Genomic DNA, 13818 nt, shown 5'->3' with positions numbered 1-13818 from the left:
TATGCTGTAAGAATCCACATATGTATATTTAAAGATATTGACATGCTGTAATATAAAAGATTCTTTTCATTGAGGGTAAGGTTTATAGTACAAAATTTTCCTTATCCTTGAAAAACAATAAATTATTGTATCAGGCTATACAATTGAAGAAGCCTGAAGGAACTTTCAAACACTGGTTCAAAAAAGGATTTGAAGTAGTAATGTTCAAATTCATTGATACTCCAGTCCAAGATGACACTTGGTATAAGGACTATGAGTGGGTAAGTGTGCTACCTGAGACTGATGTAAGGGAAATTACATGAGAACATGATGCTTATCTTCCAAATTATTTTGTTCCTTCAGCAAATCAACTACCTAGGCATCAGAATTGTTCTTGTGAATAAAGCTGAACCTCTGTGTACTTTTTTTTTTTTTAAACCCACTGGAAAAGAAGATGATTGTTTAAAACCACAATACATTTAGGAAGTATCACTCCTAAGTTAGAATATCTGTATTTTAAAAGGTATTCTATACAAAGCTCAGATGTTCATTGATTCAAGCTATTTTTCCAAAAATATGCTTGTCTCTCTTATACTAGGCACTTATAACATATATAAATATATGTTATAATATAATAAGTAATGTAAAATAAATAAACATTCTTGTCAGGCATGGTGGCACATGCCTACAATCCCAGAGACTCTAGCGATAGAGGCAGGAGGATTGCAAGTTCAAAGTACCTTAGCAATACCCTGTCTCAAAATAAAAAATAAAATGGTCTGGAATGTGGCTCAGTGGTAAAGTGCCCTTGGGTTCAATCCCTGGTACCTTAAATAAATAAATAGTAAAATAAACATTCTATTACTAAGAATGTTTTCTTTCATGAAATTGAACAGATTTTTCAAACATCAATTCTATTCCTACTTTTTGTGTGATATGCTTTCTACTTGCAAATTATTTTACCTGTCTGATACCTAATTGACTGATGGTGTTCATTTTAGGCAAATTAAAGTGTATGTCATGGGTAGAAAATTTATTTTGTTTATGAACTAACACATCTGCGGTAAACACTAAAAATATTTTTACAGAGATTCAAATTATATTTTGTGTACTTAATTAAGGAAAACCTGAAAATTACGCAAGTTAGCTCCTCTACACTGCCTTGTGGTATTCCTCCTTTGACCCACACATTTAAAACTTATCATTTACATTCCCAGTGAATCTGATACAAATAACATCTGCTACATATCAAATTTATCTGATTATTTCCTTTAAGCTCTTAATACAGGATATGCATTTTATTCATACTTATATGCTCTTGTAAGATCAGTTCTTAGCACTTGGTAAATACTGACTGTTCAAGGAGGGAAGAAGGCCAGGAAATGCCAATAGAGTAGGAGTTACATCAGCAAGCAAAGATTAAAAAACAACTCCATGGCCTCATAGAGTTTACTTCTTAACTGGTTTTACACCTTTATAGGATATATCCTATCTATATGTACATATACATATATTTGAATAAATAAGAGACCTGCTTGACTGAACTAGAAGACAGGCATAGCCTAATCTTGTATTCCCTAGTTCATACTTTAAATTATTAAAAGTTAATATTATTAATAATCAAATGATAACTACTCTTTAAGATGTATGGAACCACTTTTTCAAATGTTCTTATATTACATGTTCACATTGACTTCTAATATAAACAAAAATCCAAATGTCAATACACTAATCAATAACCCATAGTTGACTGTTATTTTTCCCTCAGGAGAATTATATTCAGAAATAAAATTGCTTTCAGAAATAAAAATATGCACCACTTAAAATAATCTCAACTTCCTAAACATAAGATAAGAGTTACAAAGTACTCTTTACTCTATTGTAAAACTGTTGTATGTTTAATTGAAAAGCTGAATATTTTGTGTCAGGAATCACTTAGTCGAATGCCAAAAGCATAGCATACATTTCGTACTACAGTTACTTCTTAAGCAGTTTAAGAGCATTATGATGGATGAAATTGCATACTCTCAGCATGTGTCCTTATTTATTTTAAGGAGAACGCATTTAAAATAAGATTGCACACTTGTCTTCCATAAAAATGTTATACTACCACATTTACATAGTAGATTTATGAAAAGGAGAACCAACAGAAATCCTACTCTTGTCCTCTAGATATGAATTTTAAATGGTACTAACTAACATTTAAAAGATTTTTCAGTGTCATCTTTCATTACTGCTGTTAATATGTCATGATCTTTCTATTAGTCTGAGGAAATGCTAAAAAGGGTTGGGGTTAGCAAAATCTATTTGTAAGAGATTTTTGTAGCACTTTTCATCGATGCAGAAGAAAAACGCACAGATATTATATTTTTTAAAGATGTTCCTAATATCCAGTGTGTTAACTTCAGAACGAATGTTGTAAAAATCTTATTGTTGGTTAATATAAATTTATTTAATGTCTTTACTGATAACACACAGAAAAGTACTGCTGTTGTTTTTCAAAATTAGAAAACAGAATGGCAAAATGGTCTAAAACACATTTTTAATTTCATATTTTTCTTAATTTAAAAATTTATCTTGCTAGTTCTTGTGAAAGGTATCATCTAAAGTTTTCTAAAAGTAGTCTTAAGTGATATACTAGTTTATAAACTTCACACACATCCTGAAACCATACAGCTTTAAGTAGGTGGTGTTTAAGTGAAAAATGTCTTTCTCTCTCCCTCTCATTCTTTCTCACACACGCGCGCACACACACACACACACACAAAAAAAAAAAAAACCTGAAAATAAATAGTACTAGTAATGACAATTTTATTTCCTTAAATACATCTTACAATTTGCTCAGGATTTAGTTAGAATATTTCTAATTATTTTTTTTTTGTACAGCATCCTAGTTTTATAGTTAAGGACAAAATATATATATTTTATGAATATATATATATGAAATACATATATATATATTATGAATATGTATATATATGTATGTATAATATATATTATATATATATTTAAATAAATAAATATATATATATAATATGAATATGTATATATATTTATATATATTTCTATAAATAACTTATGGCTTAAAACATTCATAATATATATTTATTTAGACATGTTTACTTAATTTACAAATGTTGTAATCCCTAGGTTTTCTTTCCTGTGGTTGATTTCTAATTTAATTTTATATTCTTTTGAGAATATATTTTGTATTATTTTAATCCTGTGGTGTGCCACCCGTGTAGCTACTTGAGTAGTCTTTTACTCAGTACTGAGCCGTGAGGGACTTAGATATCCCCTTAGGAATGATCCTGACATTCCTGTGTGTAGACTGTCTAATGCCCCAAGGCATGAGATCTCTGCCCTCAGTCTACCATGGGACAGCTCATGTAGCTCTGAAATTAGGCATAACCCATTGGGTTTGGACAGCCCAACTCCTGCCTTATTTGGAGAAAAACATTCTTTAGAAAACTTTCGAAGTTCCCTTGTATAAATAAACCAAACACGGGATTGCTCACTCTTTCCAGTCTGGAAGCTGGACCTCTGATGTCATTACAACAGTCCCACCCTCACTTTTCAAAATTACTTCCTGTGTAGTGTGGTTTCCTCACTGTCTTGTCTTTGCTTTGCTTTATTTTGCAGCCAGCCTGCATCATCTGGAGGAAACCCAAATTCCATTGCCCTTGCAGGATATGGGCGAGATAATACTTTTAAATTTATTGATTATTTTAATTGACAATGAAAATTACACATATGCTTAGGCTATATTCTAGTGGGTTTGAAATATGTAGTATTGAGGAATGACTAAATGAAGGTAATTGATATATCCATCACCTCACAACTTAGTGTTTTGTTTTTTGGGGTTTTTTGTTTTGTTTTGTTTTTTTGGTAGGTGAGAACATTTTTTTAACTTCATGTAATTTTAAATATATAATATATTGTTCATTATGCTATGTAATAGATCTCCAAAACATTTAAATTTTGAAAATTCATGAAATTTCTACTTTTTATCAACAGCTCTCCAGTCTTACTTCCTCCTTCCTCTCATCAAAATACCTGGTAAACACCATTCTACTCTTTTGTATTAGCATAACTATTAAAATTCCACATATGTCATAGTTTGTTTTGTGCTACTATAATAGAATACACAAGACTGGGTAGTTTATGAAGAACCGAGATTTATTTCTTATAGTTTCCCAGATGGAGGGACCAGTATATACCGAAGGCCTTTTTTGGAAGACAGAAAGGAAAAAGGACATACAGAGAAGAGAAAGGAAGACCAAAATTCATTCTTTTACTCTGGAGTCATTGGACAACTATTATGATATTTGTCATTAATCCATTCATGAGGGAAAATCCTCTTGAGTTAATCATTCCTACCTCTGAATATTGTTGCACTGGGGATTTACTAACACATGAACTTTGGGTAGGACACGTTCAAACCACAGTATTCCTCTCCTGACTCTGCAAATTGGTGTACTTCTTTTTTTAAAATGTAATTTTATATACATGACAGCAAAATGCATTACAATTCTTATTACATATTTAGAACACATTTTTCATATATCTGGTTGTATACATAGTATATTCACACCAAATCGTGTCTTCATACATGTACTTTGGATAGTAATGATCATCACATTCCACCATCACTAATTATCCTATGCCTCCTCCCTTTCCCTCCAACTCCTCTTCCCTATCTAGAGTTTGTCTATTCCTCCCATGCTTCCACTCCTTATCCCACTATGAATCAGCCTCCTTATATCAGAGAAAACATTCAGCACTTCATTTTTTGGGATTAGCTAACTTCACTTAACATTATCTTCTCTAACTCCATCAATATTGAGAGGTAGGAATGATTAGCTCAAGGGGATTTTCCCTCATGAATGCATTAATGCAACTGCCATGATTTTATTGCTAAATAATATTCCATTGGGTATATATGCCACATTTTTTTTATCTATTTATCTATTGAAGGGCATCTAGGTTGGTTCCACAGTTTAGCTTTTGTGAATTGTGCTGCTATATATATTGATGTGGCTGTGTCCATGTAGTATGCTCTTTTTAAGTCCTTTGGGTATAGACCAAGGAGAGGGATAGCTTGGTCCAATGGTGGTTTCATTCTCAATTTTCCAAGAAATCTCCATACTGTTTTCCATCTTGGCTGCAACAATGTGCAGTCCCACCATCAGTGTATGAGTATACCTTTCCCCGACGTCCTTGCCAACACTTATTGTTGTTTGTCTTCATACTAGCTGCTATTCTGACTGGAGTGAGATGATATCTTAGAGTGGTTTTAATTTGCTTTTCTCTAATTGGTAGTGATGATGAACATTTTTTCATGTATTTGTTAATTGGTTGTATACCATCTTCTGAGAAGTATCTGTTCAGGTCCTTGGCTCATTTATTGATTTGGTTATTTGTTTTGTTGGTGCTTAGATTTTTGAATTCTTTATATAACCTATAGATTAGTGCTCTATCTGATGTACGAGGAGTAAAGATTTGCTCCCAAGATGTAGGCGCTCTATTAACCTCACAGATTGTTTCTTTTGCTGAGAAGAAACTTTTTAGTTTGAATCCATCCCATTTATTGATTCTTGATTTTAATTCTTGTGCCACAGTAGTCTTATTGAGGAAATTGGGGCCTAATCTCACGTGATGGAGATTAGGGCCTACTTTTTCTTCTATTAGATGCAGAGTCTCTGGTTTAATTCCTAGTTCTGTAATCGCCTTTGAGGGATTTGAGTTAAGTTTTGTGCATGGTAAGAGATAGGGGTTTAATTTCATTTTGTTGCATATGAATTTCTATTTTTCCCAGCACCATTTGTTGAAGAGGTTATCTTTTCTCCAATGCATGTTTTTGGTGCCTTTGTCTAATGTAAGATAATTGTAGTTTTGTGGGTAGTCTCTGTGTCATCCATTGTGTACCATTGGTCTACCAATCTGTTTTGGTGCCAATACCATGCTGTTTTTGTTACTATTGCTCTGTAGTATAGTTTAAGGTTTGGTATAATGATGACACCTGCTTCACTATAGCAGAAGAAAGAGGTGAGAGATCTATATAATGAAAATTACAGAACCCTAAATAAAGAAATCAAAGAAGACCTTAGAAGATGGAAAAATCTACCTTGCTCTTGGATAGACAGAATTAATATCATCAAAGTGACCATACTTCCAAAAAGCACTATACAGATTTAATGCAATTGTGATCAAAATTCTAATGACATTCCTCATAGAAATAGAAAAAAAACTACCATGAAATTCATCTGGTGTACGTACTTCTTATACACTAAATGTATTCATTGTATTCAAAATTTAGACATTTGGTCTTGATTCATTCTAGTCCCAACTAAAAAATTCAAAGTCTGGAGTCTCATCAGAATCAGATATTGGTGAGAATTGAGGCAAGATTCACCCCAAAGCAAATTCCTCTCTAGCCAAGTCCATGGAATGTACAAGTCTCATGCTTCTGAAGTGCAGCAGTGGAATGGCTATGAGATAGGCATTCTTATTACAAAAGGGAAAAATAAGGAAAAAGGAGGCAACTCCTCCCAAATGAGTTCTAAACCCCACAGTAAAAACAACATTAAGTCTTAAAGAGGTAGGGCAGTCTTTTTTGACTCTATGTCCCATATTCTAGGCACAACAGTGTGGGAAGACTGGGCACCCAAGGTCATGGGCAGTCCCAGAATGTTAGCTTTGCTGGGCTCTGCCCTCCTAGCAGCTCCCACAAGTTGGTCTCATGGCTGCCACTTACCCAGGCTGGAGTTAAATACAGGTTAACCCACAGTTCTGAGGTCTCAAGTGCTATGCCACCCCAAAGTTCCACTGAGAATTTATCTAGTGGGAACTCTACCAGTGACTTTACTCTTCTGGCTCCACTGCACATTGGTTATCCCAGTGGGGGCTCTTTGTGGTGGCTCTCCTTGTGTGACAAGTATTTTCCCAGGTGTCCAGGCTATTAGATACATCACTTGAAATCTAGATAAAGCCCATTATGTCCCCATTACCTACACAATCTGTGTACTTACAGAGCCAACACCAAGTTGGCATCATCTAGGCTTACAGTTTATGCTGTTGTGTGACAGCACAATATTCATAGCTGGGGCAGCCAAGAAACGGTAGGCTGGAATGTGGTGAGCAAAGTCCTGAGGCAGCCTGAGCAGCAGAAGCCAAGTTCACAGAAATGCCTTCTGCAAACCTGGATTTCTAGGTCTTACTTTGCCTTATTCCTACATCTCTGAAATGCCTTTTGAGTCATTCTCCAATTGTCTTGATAAACAGCATCTGGCTTCCTTCTGTGTATATGGCCTCTTTACCAAATGGTTGCTTGGGCACAATCTTTGAATTTTCTCTGAAACATGCTTTTTTATTCCCTGGAAGACCATGCTCAGAGTTTTCCAAATCATTCTACTGCGCTTCCCACTTAATTATAAATATCAAGTTTAAAATATTTTTCTTTTTACTCATCTTCTGAAAGCAGTAAAAGTGAGTCATTCAGTACCTTGAATACTTTCCTGCTTGGATATTTCTTCAATAAGACATTTTTATGCATCACTGGTACCTGCCTCCCCAAAGTCCATGAGCACAACTCTGCCAGATTCTTTCAACCATTTAACAATCATGAAATTTACTGCAGTTCCCAGTAACTTTTTCTTCACTTCCATCTGAGACCTGTCAAAGTGGCCTTTACCACCCATTTTACCAGCATTCTAATTGTACCTATTATAATGGTTAATTTGAATTTTCAACTTGATTGGTTTAAGAGATGCCAATGATTAAGAGGCTTCTGGGTTTGTCAATGAGGGTGTGCCTAGGGATGATTGTCATGTGGGTTAGCCAACTGAAATGGAGACCCTCCCTAAGCATGGGCAGCACTATCCAATAGGATGATGGCTTGGATGGGAAAAAAAGTTAGAAGAACAAAGATGCAGCAGCAGATGCAAGCTTAATTCTTCTTGAACAGGTTCTCACTTCTTTGCTCTTCCAATGTGGACTCTCTAGAGATTGTCCAGGGAATTTCCAGAAACATTCAGTCTCAGATCAACCATTGATCCCTCTTGTTCTGAGGCTTTAGCCTCTTGGAATGGGCAGATGTTGGTTCTTCCAACTCTCCAGCTTACAGACAGCCATTTTGAACTATCCAGCTACTGGTTTCATATGTCAACTTAATAAGTCCCCTTTTTATAATTATACTTTCTGTTGATTCTGTTCCTCTAGAGAACCTTGACTAATACAGAAATTGGTACCAGGAGTGGCTCTGGAGAAACAAAATGTAAGGATGAATTTCCTTAGTTGGTTTTGTGGGTTCTGGAGTTGGCAGTCTAAACTGATTAGACCTAAAGTCTCTCCTACTAACACTATGAAGAGTGTTGATAATTCATAGTGTGAACTGTTTAAAGAGATTCATAAAATAAATGCATTTGATGCCCCAATTCCCCACTTGTAAAAAGCAAGATCTTTAATGCCTTTATACACGATAACTTTGAACAGTTCTGGAAAACTAATAAATATGATGATGTCGGTTAGTTGCTTGTTGCTTCACTGCACAAAGTAACAAAGGAGAATGATGAGCACAAAAATTCTGCTTCTCAGCTACAGATGTACATAAGTGATCTGAAAGCTGATAAGTGTGCTCTGAAGGAGATTCTTCTCTCTTGGAGTCATAGGGCTGAGGTTGCTAAAAACCAAACACAAACCCTTATCCTGCAATTTGCTGAATTAAGAAGAAAGTTTAATTCAACCTAGGAAGGTATCTGTGGTTAAAGTGAGGGCTCTGCTTGGAAAAAAAATGGGATTCTGCAAGTTGGGATGGTGATGTATGGGAGGAACCTGAAGAGGCTGGGATCATTGAACTCCCATATTCTGATGTTTATTTTGCAGAAGTTGAGTCCCTATCCTTAGCTGTGACTGAGGCATCCCTTTCCCCAGTGTCTGTGGCATTGGCTCCCCACCCTCCCTGGATGAAACTAATCCTTTTTTGCTTATGGAAACAGTAAAAACCTTCTGTGATTCAGTTGCTCAGAATAAAAATGTTGATACTCCTCAAGACCCACCCTCACCACTCACTTTTGCCTCCAGGCCTATAATTATATCCAAATATAAGCAGGCCCCTAGAGGTGAGGTACAGAGTGTGACCCATAAGTAGGTATGTTAGACTCCAAAGGAACTTCTTGAGTTTTCTAATTCATACAAATAGAGGTCTGGGGAACACTTGTGGAAATAAATTTTAAGGGTGTAGGATAATGGTGAAAGAAACAGATCAGATTGAATTTATTGATATTGGCCCATTAAGCATAGATTCTAGATTTAATGTAATAGCTCACAGTGTTAAAAAAAAAGATATTAATAGTTTGTTTGGCTGGTTGACTGAAATATGGGTCCAAAGATGGCCTACTATAAATGAACTGAAAATGCCTGACATCCCTTGGTTTACTATTAATGGGGAAATTCAGAGGCTCAGAGAGACTGGAATGCTGGAGTGGATCTGTTATAAACGACCTTCTCCTTCATATTTGCAGGGTCCAGAAGGTGTGCGTTTCACCAAAATTAAGAAACAAATCTGAGGGGAGTACCTGCATCCTTGAAGAGCTCTATTGTTTTTCTTTGTATGCCAGATCTTACTGTGAGAGCAACGGTCAATCAATTGGAAGACTTAAATGTGATGAGGATGATTAAATCTCAGGGCAGAAGAGACCAAATGATAGCTCTCAATTACCAAAGACTGAGTGGTCATAGTTACTATAATGAACAGTAAAGGGGAAGAAATGGACACAATGTTCTGACTTGTGTTGATCTCTGGCATTGACTAATTAATCATCATGTTTTTTCTAGAAGCCAAATAGATGGGAAACCCACCAAATTACTTGACATATATAAGTATAAAAATTCCACAGCAAATGTACAAAAGTCTGCCCCAGATCATAATGCCAGAGAATCATGGGCCCTCAACCACTTTCCAGATTTGAATCAATTTACAGATATGGAACCCCTTGCATGAGGAGAGGCCAGGTCCTCTTGAAGAAGGACCCTGAGATACTATTAAAACTCTTTACTGTTAATCTTTCTCCCATTCGTCCCCCAAAGGACCTAAGATCTTTTACCAGGGTAACTGTTCATTGGGGAAAAGGAAATAATGAATAGACCATTCAGGAACTATTAGACATAGGCTCTGAATGGACATTTATTCCAGGAGACCGAAACTATCACTGAGGCCCTTCAGTAAAATTACTGACTTATGGAGGTCAGGTGATCAATAGAGTTTGGGCTAAGTTCCAACTCACAGTGGGTCCAGCAGGCCCCTGAACTCACTCAGTGGTTATTTCCCCAGTCCCAGAATGTATAATTGGGATATACTTAGTACTTGGCAAAACTTGGTTCTCTAACCTGTGGAGTGAAGGATATTATGGTGAGAAAAGCTAAATGGAAGCCTCTGACATTGCCTATACCTGGGAAAATAGTGAATCAAAAGCAGTACTGCATTCACGGAAGGATTGCAGAGATTAGTGCCACCATCAAGGACTTGAAGGATGCAGGGGTAGTGATTCCCACATCACAATTTAACTCCCTTTTGGCCTTTGGAGAAGAGAGATGGGTCTTGGAGAATGACAGTTGATTATTATAAGCTTAATCAGCTGGTAACTCCAATTGTAGCTGCTGTACCAGATATGGTTTATTTGCTTGAGTAGATTAATACATCTCCTTGTACGTAGTATATGGCTATTGATTTGGAAAATGTTTTTTCCTCCATTCCAGTGCATAAGGACCACCAGAAACAATTTACCTTTAACTGGCAAGGCCAGCAATATACCTTTACTGTTCTTCCTCAGGGGTATGTCAACTGTTCAGCACTGTGTCACAGCTGAGTTTGCAAAGACTTTGATTGCATTTCTCTTCCACACTGATCTATTATATCCATGACATTATGTGTATTGGACCAACTGAGCAGGAGGTAGCAACCACTTTGAACTTGCTAGTGGAGTATTTGCATATCAGAGGATGGGAAATAAATACCACTAAAATTCAAGGGACTTCAATAAAATTTCTAGGAATCCAGTGGTGTGGAACCTGCTGAGGTATTCCTTCAAAGGTGAAGAATAAGGTGTTGCATCTGGCCTCTTCACTTCAGAAAGAAGTACAACACCTGGTGGGCCTACTTGGATTTTAGAGGCAGCACATTCCTCACCTGGTTGTGTTACTTGAGCCCATATACCAGATGACTAGAAAAGCTTCTTGTTTTGAGTGGAGTCAAAAGAGGAGAAGGCTCTGCAACAGGTGCAGGCTGCTGGGCAGGCTGCTCTGCCACTTGAGCCATCTAACCCAGCAGACCTAATAGTTTTTGAAGTGTCAATGGCAGATATAGAAACTGTCCAGAGCCTTGGGCAGGCCCTGATTGGTGAATCAGAGAAGGCAAGTGGGATTTTGGTGCAAGGCCCTGGGTCAACTGCTCTTCCTTTAAGAAACGCGTCTTGGTCTGCTATTGGGCCTTAGTGAAAATTGAATGCTTAACCAAGGGCCTCCAGGTTACTGTGTGACTGGAGCTGTTTATTATAAACTGGGTGTTATCTTCCCACCAAGCCATAAACCTGGACTTGTGCAGCAACACTATCGAGTGGAATTGGTACATATGTGATCAGGCATGGACCTGAAGGTACAAGTAGGTTGCATGAAGAAGTGGTCCAATTGCCCATGGTTCCTACTCCTGCTGCAGTACTTTCTGCTCCTCAGCATGAACCTATGGCTTCATGGGGTGTACCTTATGATCAATTAACAGAGAAGGAGAAGACTAGGCCTGGTTCAGGGATGGTTCTGCACAATATGCAGGTACCACCCAGAAGTGAACAGCTGAAGCACTGCTGGCCCTTTCTAGAACAACCCTGAAGGAGAGTGGTGAAGGAAAATCTTCACAATGGGAAGAATTTGGGGCAATACATTAGGTTGTGCATTTTGCCTAGAAGGAAAAATGGCCAGATGTGCAACTGTACACGAATTCATGGTCCATAGCCAACAGTTTGGCTAGCTGGTGAGGGAACTGGAAAAAAACATAATTGGAGAATTGGCAACAAGAATATTTGGGGAAGATGCATGTAGATAGACATCTCCAAATGGACAAAGGATGTAAAGATATTTGTGTTTCATGTAAACGCCCACCACATGGTGACTTTAGCAGAGGAGGATATTAATAATCAGGTAGATAGAATAACCCCATCTGTGGATAGCAGTCAACCTCTTCCCCATCCATCTCTGTCATTGCCCAACAGGTTCGTGTAAAAGGAAAAAGGTCTTGGTGGCAAGGATGAAGATTATGCATGGGTTCAGCAGCATGGACTTTCACTCACCAAGGCTGACCTGGCTATAGCCACTGCTGAGTCTCCAATTTGCCAGCAGCAGAGATCAACATTAAGCCCCCAATATGGCATCATTCTCTGGGGAGATCAGCCAGCAACCCAGTGGCAGTTTGATTATATTGGATGACTTCCATCAATGGAAGGAGCAGCAGTTTATGCTTACTAGAATAGACACTTATTCTGGTATGGATTTACTTTCCCTGCACACAGTGCTTCAGCCAAAAATCAACTGTGGACTTACAGAATGCCTTATCCACCATCATAGTGTTCTGCACAGCATTGCATCAGACCAAGGAATTCACTTCACAGCCAAAGAAGTGAGGCAATAGTCTCATGTTCAGGGGATTCAGTGGTCTTACCATGTCCCCCATTATCCTGAAGCAGCTGGTTTCATAGAATGTTAGAATGGACTCTTGACGATGCAGTTACAGTACCAGCTAGGTGGCAAGACATTCCAGGGTTTGGGCAAGGTTCTTCAGAAGGATGTTTGTACTCTGAATCAGCATCCACCATATGGTCCTATTGCTAGAATTCATGGTTCTAGGAACCAAAGGGTGAAGACAGGAATGGTACCACTCACCGTTACCCCTAGTAACCCACTAGGACAGTTTTTCTTCTGTCTCTACAATTTTATGTTCCGCAGGCCTAGAAATCTTAATCCCAGAAGGAGGAATGCTTCTGACTGGAGATAACAATAATTTTATTAAACTGGAAGTTAAGGCTTCCCCCTTGTCACTTTGGGCTCTTCATGCCTCTGAGTCAAGATGCTAATAAAGGAGTTATGGTGATGGCAGGGATCGTTGATCCAGATTACCAAGGGTGATGGAGGTAAGAAAGGATATTCCTGGAGTGCAGGTGATCCCTTAGGGAGTCTCTTGGTATTAACCCGTTCTGTTATTAAGGTCAATGGGAAACTACGACAACCCAATCCTGGCAAGACAACAAATGTCTCAAACCCTTCAGGAATGAAGGTGTGAGTCTCCACTCCAGGTAAAGAGCCAAGACCTGCTGAGGTGCATGTTGAAAGTAGAGGAAATACAAAATAGGTAGTAGAAGGAGGTAGTCATAAATACCAACTATGGCCATGTGACCAGTTACAGAAACAAGGATTGTAATTGCCATTGATAATTCTTCCCTATTCCATTAAGAATATGTGTGGGCATACTTACAGATGCATTAAGAGGAAATGTGTGTTACTCTCCTGTTATTCATCACATAATGTAATGTTAATTGACTTAATATCAGTAATGATTTTGTTTTTTCTTTTATTTTGGGGAAAGAACTAGTGCATTCGGTTGTAGGAAGGATAGTTATGTTAATTGAAATTATGACCTTGTTACTGTGTTTATTTGGAGATTAAGTATGATGTAAAGAGTGATATTTGGATATCAAGTTGACAAGGGTTATAATGGTTTATTTGAATTTTCAACTTGATTGGAACAAGAGATGGCAATGATATGTTGATAGGTTCTGGATGTGTCAATGAAGGTGT

At 37.4% G+C, this 13818-nt stretch overlaps 1 pseudogene; it reads left to right on the top strand.

Moving 5' to 3' along the window:
- Nucleotides 1–200: 200 nt before the first annotated feature.
- LOC114105067 (uncharacterized) lies at nt 201–13018 on the top strand (annotated as a pseudogene).
- The last annotated feature ends 800 nt before the right edge of the window (nt 13019–13818 follow it).

Source organism: Marmota flaviventris, chromosome 9 (genome assembly GCF_047511675.1).
Source record: "Marmota flaviventris isolate mMarFla1 chromosome 9, mMarFla1.hap1, whole genome shotgun sequence".
NCBI lineage: Eukaryota > Metazoa > Chordata > Mammalia > Rodentia > Sciuridae > Marmota > Marmota flaviventris.
Note: the sequence above shows the minus strand (reverse complement) of the source record. Positions and strands in the feature narration are given on the sequence as shown.